The following is a 10,410-nucleotide window of genomic DNA, read 5'->3' as shown; positions in this document are numbered from 1 at the left end:
ACTGAACTGAAAGAAAGCCACAGGAGGGGGAGGGGGGGGGGGGGGGGGGGAGCAGGGGCCAAGCCACAGGAGGGGAGGGGGGAGCAGGGGCCAAGCCACAGGAGGGGAGGGGGGGAGCAGGGGCCAAGCCACAGGAGCGGAGGGGGGGAGCAGGGGCCAAGCCACAGGAGGGAAGGGGGGGAGCAGGGGCCAAGCCACAGGAGAGGAGGGGGGGAGCAGGGGCCAAGTCACAGGAGGGGGGGGGGGGGGGGGGGGGCAGGGGCCAAGCCACAGGAGGGGGGGAGCAGGCACATATCGCTGGCTGAGAAGGTGAGGCACTGCAGGGGTGGCGGTCACAGGACAAGTGGCAAAGTTTGAGGTAGTCATTGGTGGAGAGGGAGATTGTGTCAACATGGGAGCAGCTGTCACAGGCCAGCCCGAGGTGTGAAGAGGACCTCACTGGCAGAAAGAGGGGGTGAGCCGCTGCAGCACTCACCGGGCTAGTGATCCCTGGGGGGGAAGAGAGTGTCGTCACTGGCAGAAAGGGGATGAGCCGCTGCTGTAGCCGTGGACACGGCGCCAGCTGGACCTGAGAGGGAGAGCGCTGCAAGAGGCTGTGATGGTGCAGGCTATGTAGCCGGGAGGCCAGAGCGGCCAGCAGTGAAGACTGGAACAGCGAGACGGTTGTTTCACTGAACTGGGACAGGTTCGCGACTAGGAGGGCCAGGGACCGGACCGCTGTGGTGGCAGTGAGCACATAACTGACTGAGTAGGTGGGGAAGTGAGAGGTCATTCCTGGCAGAAAGGGGAGACAGTGCAGAGGGACAGTGAGAGTGGGAGGAGGGGACAGAGGCTGTGAAGATCGGCAAGGTAGCCAGGAGTCAGCGAGACAAGGAGGGAAAGAGAGGTCAACACTAGCAGATAGTGGGTGAGCCACTGCCGGAGCAACGGTCACAGGGCCAGTGAGACCCAAAAGGAGCCAGAGGCTGTGAAGATGTAGTCAAGAGGCTAGAGCAGGCAATGGCCAGCAGAGACAGAGCAAGAGAGGGGAGTAGAGGAAGCAGTATGCTGAGAGATAGGCCATCGCTGGCAGAGGGTAAGTGAGCCACTGCCTGAGCAACAGTCACAGGTCCAGTGGGACCAGAGAAAAATAGTAGCAAGAGGAAAGGGAGCTGGGGGGCCAGAGCAGCTGTTGGATGCAGGTAGTTCACTGCCGGCATGGAGACCGGGGCAGTGAGAGGTCGCAGGTCGGTCATCAGGTCGCAGTTGTAAATGAGAACTTGGTTAAATAAAGGGGAAATTAAAAAATATAAATAAAAAGACAGGGGAGAGGAACGTGTAGCTGTGTCAAGAATTAGAAATGGGGGAGTGAGAAAGCTGGCCTGCTGGGCCATCAGGGGGAGCTGTAGCTGCAAGGACTTAGGCTGTGTTGGATGCCAAGTCGTAATCGGAGGCTGGGAGAGAAGCCACATCCGAAAATGGTTTGGGGGCCTGGGTTGAAGTCTGAGGCCTTATCTGAGGCTGAGGCTGAGTTGGTGGTGTTAGAATGGATATGCAGCAGATGTATCAGGGGATGTCATGGTGGCTCTCGGCTGAGTGGTGTCATCATTCGGTAGGCAACATAGGTGGAGGTGGTTGTGGTCCCGGCAGGAGCGGCAGCCATAGCCAACCAACCAGAGAGAGGGAGAAGTAGTTTAGATGAAGTAAAGGGGCACAAGAGAGCAAAATAACAAGTGAGAACAATCATGGCTGGACAGACACCATTAAAAAAAAAAGTATGCAATATGATACTGTGTGGCCTGCAGTCACATGAAGTGTGTCACACATGACCCTGGACACACTAATTAATGGCATAATGAAGAGTGCCAAGCAGCTTTTATCAATTACCCTTAATGTGAATGGAAATGAATGTATTGTATTACAAAATTAATTATTGTACTGATGGTTGAATAGCTGGGACTCAGAAGCGATGATTGGCAGCACGGCCTCACAGGTTCACCAAGGAGCGGGCCACGGGCTTGCATGTGGCCGGGAGATGCGCTAGTGCATTCGGTGAAGCAGGGCAGTGGATAGTCGGGAAATTCCCTAAGGAGAGCGCGATGGGAAAAGAGCTGGCCGGCAGAGGGGAGGGGAAATGTGGTGAAAGCAGGTAGCTTGCTGGTCCGTGATATGAGAAGAACGATGGATATACTGAGACTGAAGACAGCAATTGAAAACTAAATAAAACTCTAAAGAATGAAACACCACAAGCGAGGTTGAGAGACGAACAGAGTAGAGCTTAGGGAGCTAGCCTGATGGGAGCAGATGTGAGCTGCAACAAAACATTACAATTAACTTGTTATGCGGCGACTCTTGATAAGGCTGGTCATGCACAGAGCTGTGCAACGCGACATTGCAGAACAAAGAGGTGGAATGTTAGTTTGATTAGGCTTAAGTAGGGTGACAGGTGATTAAGAAAAGTGAGGATAGGTGGGGAGGCTGATTAGCAATGATTTGCAGATGATGTTTGTTGAGAAGCTGCTTTAAAGGCAACTAGTTAAAGCATTGCAAACAGACGTGGAGGTTGGTATCAGCTGGTGCTTGTTGAGTTGCTAGGGAGCTACTGTACATTCAAGGTAACTAGTTAGTGGTTGCATTCAATTCTGGTCCTCTCCTTAATTTAATTAATTCTTAACCTCATTACCTTTGGTCATGAAATATTTAAGTGAAATACTGTAGAATTCCATTCATTCCTATATAGGACTGCTTCGTCTGGAGAGTACCAATATGGCTGACTGAAGGAATCAAAGCCTCTCAATGGCCAATACATAGCATCAGCATTCCAGGGTTTATATACTATACATCATTGATTCTAACTTCTGGTATTGACGAACACACTATCCATCCTGACAGCAGGAGCAGCGCTGCGTGTCCACACACTGCACACACACACAGCTTAGCCTGCTGGCGAACGAGCCCGCTGGACACTTCAATACACACACCTGCTATGCCGACAGGAACCGCCCTGAGAGGAGCACAGGGAGGATACGGTCAGAACACACACTGCCACGGTCAGAAATAATGGAATGCTTTAATGCAGTCAGAGGACTGCAACTGAACTAGTGAGATGTGCTTATCTTTCTCTTTTCACAGGGTTAAGCTGACCTCACAGGAAACAAACACTACACACACAGTCTGACACTACACACACTGACAAATTGACAGGCAGAACTATGGTATGACAGACCATTTACACAGGTTTTACACTGGTTATCCTCCACTCCTGAACATGAGTCAAATGAAGCATGGCAGGCCTCACACTCTCCTTCCCCTGCAGGGGAAAGATCACAAAGTACCAACGAATGATTCTCATTATAATCATAGCCTACAACCACAGTCGGTGGGATTAAAAAATTGCTGTTACAAAATGCCTTCGCTGCAGCAAGGTACATCATCAATGTGACAAACTCTCTTGCAGGGTAAAGTCAAGACTGCCAAGTCATTAGCAATCATCTAACAATAGCCTGTGTAATGAAATACATTTATGAAATTCCTCCAGGCTCCTCCCCTCCTCACACTCCCCTTCCTCCAGGCTCCTCCCCTCCTCACACTCCCCTTCCTCCAGGCTCCTCTCCTCCTCACACTCCCCTTCCTCCAGGCTCCTCCCCTCCTCACACTCCCCTTCCTCCAGGCTCCTCCCCTCCTCACACTCCCCTTCCTCCAGGCTCCTCTCCTCCTCACACTCCCCTTCCTCCAGGCTCCTCTCCTCCTCACACTCCCCTTCCTCCAGGCTCTTCCCCTCCTCACACAACACACAATCGTTAATGTTGGGTCCGTTACACGTCACACAGTCAGATTGACACTCCTCACACTCCTGGGTGTCCTCATCTCCGTAGAAACTGTCTGGATGCTCTGGCACACACTTCCCCTCTGGGTGGAACAGAGCATACCTTAAAACATTCAAGAACACACACACACAATAGTACACACACACACACACACCCAATCCTTACCTGATAAGAAGAGGTCGGTCTGACACCAGTAGCATTCGTGTTCGTCACAGCGAATACACTTCTCATCACACGGTCATCTCCTCCTCTATGCTGTATGTCTTCGCTGGGCAGTTCTTGTAGTAGCCATCTTGTAATGGGAGAGGTTGGTTTGTGTCATCTTCCACACTTACCCATAGCTTTACATATCACACATTAATTAAGAGTTGGGGTCACATTTGATAATATAAGGGGAGTTTCATTAACATTAAATCCACATAAAGGGAAACAGCACCACTGTTATTGTTTTTGTTTTGTTGCTGAAACAGAGAAGAGGCCGATAGCTGTACACTATCTTCTCTTTTATTGTGCGTGCAATTATACTTTTTATTCAAGATTTATTTATCAAGGTTAGTTTAAAATTGATATATACTTTTCAAGAGACACCTGGTCCAAGATAACAGCAGCAGGGAGTGAAAAAATAAAACTGTTTGTTGTTCGAAGTAACTTCTTGGTTGCTGTAATATCGCAAATGGAGGTGACAGTTTCACCGTTACAGATTCCAGCTTTAAGATTAAGAACATCTTTTGTAACATTTCCATTCCTATTTACTTGTAAAAGCTGTCAGTGCAGGATAGGCAATGCCTGGGGTTATCTGAGGAACACGCTCAGACATCCTCTCATCCTACTTCTCTCCCCATGGCCCTCAACAACCGTGCTCAAACTGTTAGATAGGAGTTCAGGAAAGGTTTACATGGGATAGACTAACTTACACAGTACTTCTTACAGCCCTCCTCACAGGCCAAACAGTCATCCCAATCTGGATCCTCCACCTCACCTTCAAGAGAGAGAGAGGTGTGTGTGGGGGAGGGGGGGGGGGGGGGAGGGGGGGGAGCGGGGGGGGACAGACAGACATACAGAGACAGACACACAGAGATAGAGAGAGAGCAACACAGAAAGATGTGAAAAGGGGAATTACGATTCTCTATGGGGACAGAAATGCTTTTCTTTTTCATGTTCATACGTTATGCAGAAAAAATTATAACAACATTCTGGCTCTGTCTGTCACCTTCTCCACACTAGTCGTTTGCAGACTCCATCAGTGATGTAGTAGGAGGAGTTACAGCGCAGTCAGCGGTCCATGTTGAATCTGAGGGAAACAAATAGACAGACAGGCAGGCAGGTAGGTAGACAGATTACACAAATTAGTCTGTTACAGTAAAATATAATTTTGTTAGTGGTATAAACACGATCAATCAATCAAATGCATTTATAAAGCTCTTTTTACATCAGCCGATGTCACAAAGTGCTATACAGAAACCCAGCCTAAAACCCCAAACAGCAAGCAATGCAGATGTAGAAGCAGGGTGTGTTTGTTTGTCCCAGAGCAAGAGCACATGTCCACTGGACCATGCCAGTTTGAATGACAGCTGTCCTTTGCCCACACCAGTGTTACAGCTGGTGCAGTTGGCAGGCCCTCCATCCAGGCACTTGGCACAGGTGTGGTCACACAGGTGGGACTGCCATCAGACTGGTACTTCCCCTGGGCACACAGAGACCCTCATCCAGAGACCTGGGACAATGAGTCAACAGCACCTAACTATTAAACTACATTTGCTTCCAATACTTCACTTTACTTGTGCATGTGACAAACAAAACTTGAAACTTTGGCATTCACTCTTAAAAAGTGCAATCTGGAACTTTCATTGCCTGTAAAAAGTGCTGGACCTTTTTGTTTATCCTCTTGGACAATTGTGTTTTTGTTTTGGATTTTCTAATGTTACCAAAAGGGAATGGAAAGTTACCAGAATGCACTTTTTATTTGTAAAAAGAAGTGTCTCAGACAGGATGACACAGGAAGAGAGCAACAGAGGTCAGAGAGGAACATAATATTACATCACCGTTTTACATCCATGGCTGAACTGTACAGTATGTCACTTCAATGAACCTAGAGGGGCTACAGCTGATACAGTCTTCACCATAGACTTACCTAGAGGGGCTACAGATGATACAGTCCTCACCATCGACTTACCTAGAGGGGCTACAGCTGATACAGTCCTAACCATAGACTTACCTAGAGGGGCTACAGCTGATACAGTCCTCACCATAAACTTACCTAGAGGGGCTACAGATGATACAGTCCTCACCATCAACTTACCTAGAGGGGCTACAGCTGATAAAGTCCTCACCATAGACTTACCTTGAGGGGCTACAGATGATACAGTCCTCACCATCGACTTACCTAGAGGGGCTACAGCTGATACAGTCCTCACCATAGACTTACCTAGAGGGGCTACAGATGATACAGTCCTCACCATCGACTTACCTAGAGGGGCTACAGCTGATACAGTCCTCACCATAGACTTACCTAGAGGGGCTACAGCTGATACAGTCCTCACCATAGACTTACCTAGAGGGGCTACAGCTGATACAGTCCTCACCATAGACGTACCTAGAGGGGCTACAGCTGATAAAGTCCTCACCATAGACTTACCTGAAGTGGCTACAGTGTCTTCTGTCTTTGGGCCTGTACACCTCAGACACGTGGCATCACATGCATGGCACTTCCCATGGCTTTCCTGGTACTCTTCTACATGGGAAACACAAAGGCACTGAATTCCCTGAATTCCTATCATAACTTGTAGTCATGGCAAATAATAGTCAAATATCGGACCACGATCTTATTACGTTTGCAATCGCAACAAATCATTTGCTTAGATCCCAACCAAGGATTATCAAAAGCCGCGCTACAAATTCGAGGACAACCCAAAGATTCCATTGATGACCTTACAGACTCCCTTCCCTTACCCAAGGACGTCGAAGTACAAAAATCTGTTAACCACCTAACCGAGGATCTAAACTTAACCGAGGATCTAAACTTAACTGCATCTGGGGCATTACGCCCCAGATGCAGTCACACCGCTAAACTCCCTCCCCCCAAAATAGCTGTATTCGAATACTCATACTAACCGTACTAACTGCACCATTTTGACGTAAATTGAGTATGTACTATTCTTATTGATCATAGTATGGATATAGTTAGTATGCCAAAAGTTCCTGGATGTTGTACGAAATATGCCAAAATACAAAGTATACAAGCAGTGGACACTATTTCTGTCAGGTGTCAGTGTGCTGAGGTGAGGACGGAGTCAGGCGCAGGACACAGAACTGAGTAAAATAACGTACTTTACTCGAAAAATTAACAACCATAAATTCCACGCAGGGAAAAGACACCATAACACAGAAGACTAACACTAAACAAGAAACAGTCAAGAACAAAAACATCATGGGAACCAGAGGGTTAAATAGGGAAAATAATTATAATGGGAACCAGGTGTGTACAATCAAGACAAAACAAATGGAAAAAGAAACTTAGATCGGTGGCAGCTAGAAAGCCGGTGACAATGACCACCGAACGTCGCCCGAACAAGGATAGGCACCAACTTCGGTGGAAGTCGTGACAATTTCTGTGCTTTTAGGGCCCATAATGCAATTCTTCAGAAAACGTCCATAGATTCACAATGTTTTCAGATTTGAAGAAATTGGTGGAAAATATGCAGCTGATGTCTGACTAGAGAGGATACAAATTCATTGCTTTAACTAATTATGACAAATGTTAAGAAAAGATTGAGCAATGTAATAAAGTAATAACTTTTCAAATGTTACGTTACACGTTATGTTGGCTGTCAATCATTAAGTTTGCAGACAACACAAAAGTAGTAGGCCTGACTCCCAACAATGATGAGACAGCCTACAGGGAGGAGGTGATGGCCCTGGGAGAGTGGAGCCATGAAAATAACCTTTCCTAAACAAAACAAGGAACTGATCGTGGACTTCATGAGACAGCAGAGACAGCATGCCCCCATCCACATCGACAGGGCCGCAGTGGAGAAGGTGAAAAGCTTCAAGTTCCTCGGGCGTACACATCACTGACAATCTGAAATGGTCCACCTACATATAAAATGTGGTAAAGAAGGCACCTCAGGAGGCTGAAGAAATTTGGCTTGGCCCCTAGACCCACAAACTTTTACAGATGCACCATTGAGAGCATCCTTTCGGGCTGTCTCACCGCCTGGTACACAACTGCACCGGCCTCAACCGCAGGGCTCTCCAGAGGGTGGTGCGGTCTGCCAACGCATCACCGGGGCATACTGCCTGCTCTCCAGGACACCTACAGCACCCAATGTCACAGGACACCTACAGCAACCAATGTCACAGGAAGATCTTCAAGATCATCAAGGACAACCACCTGAACCACAGCCTGTTCACCCCACTGTCTTCCAGAAGGCGAGGTCAGTACATGTGCATCAAAGCTGGGATCGAGAGACTAAAAAAACTGCTTATATCTCTAGGCCATCAGACTGTTAAATAGTCATCACTAGTTGGCTTCCACCCGGTACTGTGCCCTGAACTCGGTCACTGTCACTAGCCAGCTACCACCCGGTTACTCAGTACTTCACCTTAGAGGCTGCTGCCCTATGTACATAGACATGGAATCACTGGTCACTTTAATAATGGAACACTGGTCACTTTAATTATGTTTACATACGGTTTTACTCATTTTATATGAATATACTATATTCTAGTCAATACCATCCTATTCAACTATTGCTCTATATACACTATTCTATCCTACGTATTCTACAGATGTACTAAATATTCAAGCCACATACTGTCCATAATGTCTATACATCACATATATATATATATACAGTATATATATATATATATATATATATATACACTGCTCAAAAAAAGAAAGGGAACACTTAAACAACACAATGTAACTCCAAGTCAATCACACTTCTGTGAAATCAAACTGTCCACTTAGGAAGCAACACTGATTGACAATAAATTTCACATGCTGTTGTGCAAATGGAATAGACAACAGGTGGAAATTATTGGCAATTAGCAAGACACCCCCAATAAAGGAGTGGTTCTGCAGGTGGTGACCACAGACCACTTCTCAGTTCCTATGCTTCCTGGCTGATGTTTTGGTCACTTTTGAATGCTGGCTTTCACTCTAGTGAAAGTGAGTGCTTTCACTCTAGTGGTAGCATGAGAGGGAGTCTACAACCCACACAAGGGGCTCAGGTAGTGCAGCTCATCCAGGATGGCACATCAATGCGAGCTGTGGCAAGAAGGTTTGCTGTGTCTGTCAGCGTAGTGTCCAGAGCATGGAGGCGCTACCAGGAGACAGGCCAGTACATCAGGAGACGTGGAGGAGGCTGTAGGAGGGCAACAACCCAGCAGCAGGACCGCTACCTCCGCCTTTGTGCAAGGAGGAGCAGGAGGAGCACTGCCAGAGCCCTGCAAAATGACCTCCAGCAGGCCACAAATATGCATGTGTTTGCTCAAACGGTCAGAAACAGAGTCCATGAGGGTGGTATGAGGGCCCGACGTCCACAGGTGGGGGTTGTGCTTACAGCCCAACACCGTGCAGGATGTTTGGCATTTGCCAGAGAACACCAAGATTGGCAAATTCGCCGCTGGCGCCCTGTGCTCTTCACAGATGAGAGCAGGTTCACACTGAGCACATGTGACAGACGTGACATAGTCTGGAGACGGCGTGGAGAACGTTCTGCTGCCTGCAACATCTTCCATCATGACCGGTTTGGCAGTGGGTCAGTCATGGTGTGGGGTGGCATTTCTTTGGGGGGGCCGCACAGCCCTTCATGTGCTCGCCAGAGGTAGCCTGACTGCCATTAGGTACCGAGATGAGATCCTCAGACCCCTTATGAGACCATATGCTGGTGCGGTTGGCCCTGGGTTCCTCCTAATGCAAAACAATGCTAGACCTCATGTGGTTGGAGTGTGTCAGCAGTTCCTGCAAGAGGAAGGCATTGATGCTATGGACTGGCCCGCCCGTTCCCCAGACCTGAATCCAATTGAGCACATCTGGGACATCATGTCTCGCTCCATCCACCAACAGACTGTCCAGGAGTTGGCGGATGCTTTAGTCCAGGTCTGGGAGGAGATCCCTCAGGAGACCTTCCGCCACCTCATCAGGAGCATGCCCAGGCGTTGTAGGGAGGTCACACAGGCATGTGGAGGCCACACACACTACTGAGCCTCATTTTGACTTGTTTTAAGGACATTCCATCAAAGTTGGATCAGCCTGTAGTGTGGTTTTCCACTTTAATTTTGAGTGTGACTCCAAATCCAGAACTCCATGGGTTGATAAATTTGATTTCCATTGATAATTTTTGTGTGATTTTGTTGTCAGCACATTCAACTATGTAAAGAAAAAAGTATTTAATAAGAATATTTCATTCATTCAGATCTAGGATGTGTTATTTTAGTGTTCCTTTTATTTTTTTGAGCAGTGTATATATATATATATATATATATATATATACACAGAATATATATACTGTGCCTTGCGAAAGTATTCGGCCCCCTTGAACTTTGCGACCTTTTGCCACATTTCAGGCTTCAAACATAAAGATATAAAACTGTATTT

At 47.5% G+C, this 10,410-nt stretch overlaps 1 long non-coding RNA gene across 1 annotated transcript; it reads right to left on the bottom strand.

The window, feature by feature from the left end:
* Positions 1-3,976: 3,976 nt before the first annotated feature.
* LOC110539117 lies at positions 3,977-5,156 on the bottom strand. Its single transcript, XR_002475863.2, has 3 exons — positions 5,017-5,156; positions 4,721-4,785; positions 3,977-4,098 (listed from the first exon to the last, which is right to left on the bottom strand). It is a non-coding gene; the product is annotated as an uncharacterized LOC110539117 (long non-coding RNA).
* Positions 5,157-10,410: the final 5,254 nt, after the last annotated feature.

This window comes from Oncorhynchus mykiss, chromosome 12 (genome assembly GCF_013265735.2).
Source record: "Oncorhynchus mykiss isolate Arlee chromosome 12, USDA_OmykA_1.1, whole genome shotgun sequence".
Classification (NCBI taxonomy): Eukaryota; Metazoa; Chordata; class Actinopteri; order Salmoniformes; family Salmonidae; genus Oncorhynchus; species Oncorhynchus mykiss.
The sequence above is the reverse complement of the archived record's forward strand: the minus strand, read 5'-3'. Positions and strand labels throughout refer to the sequence as shown.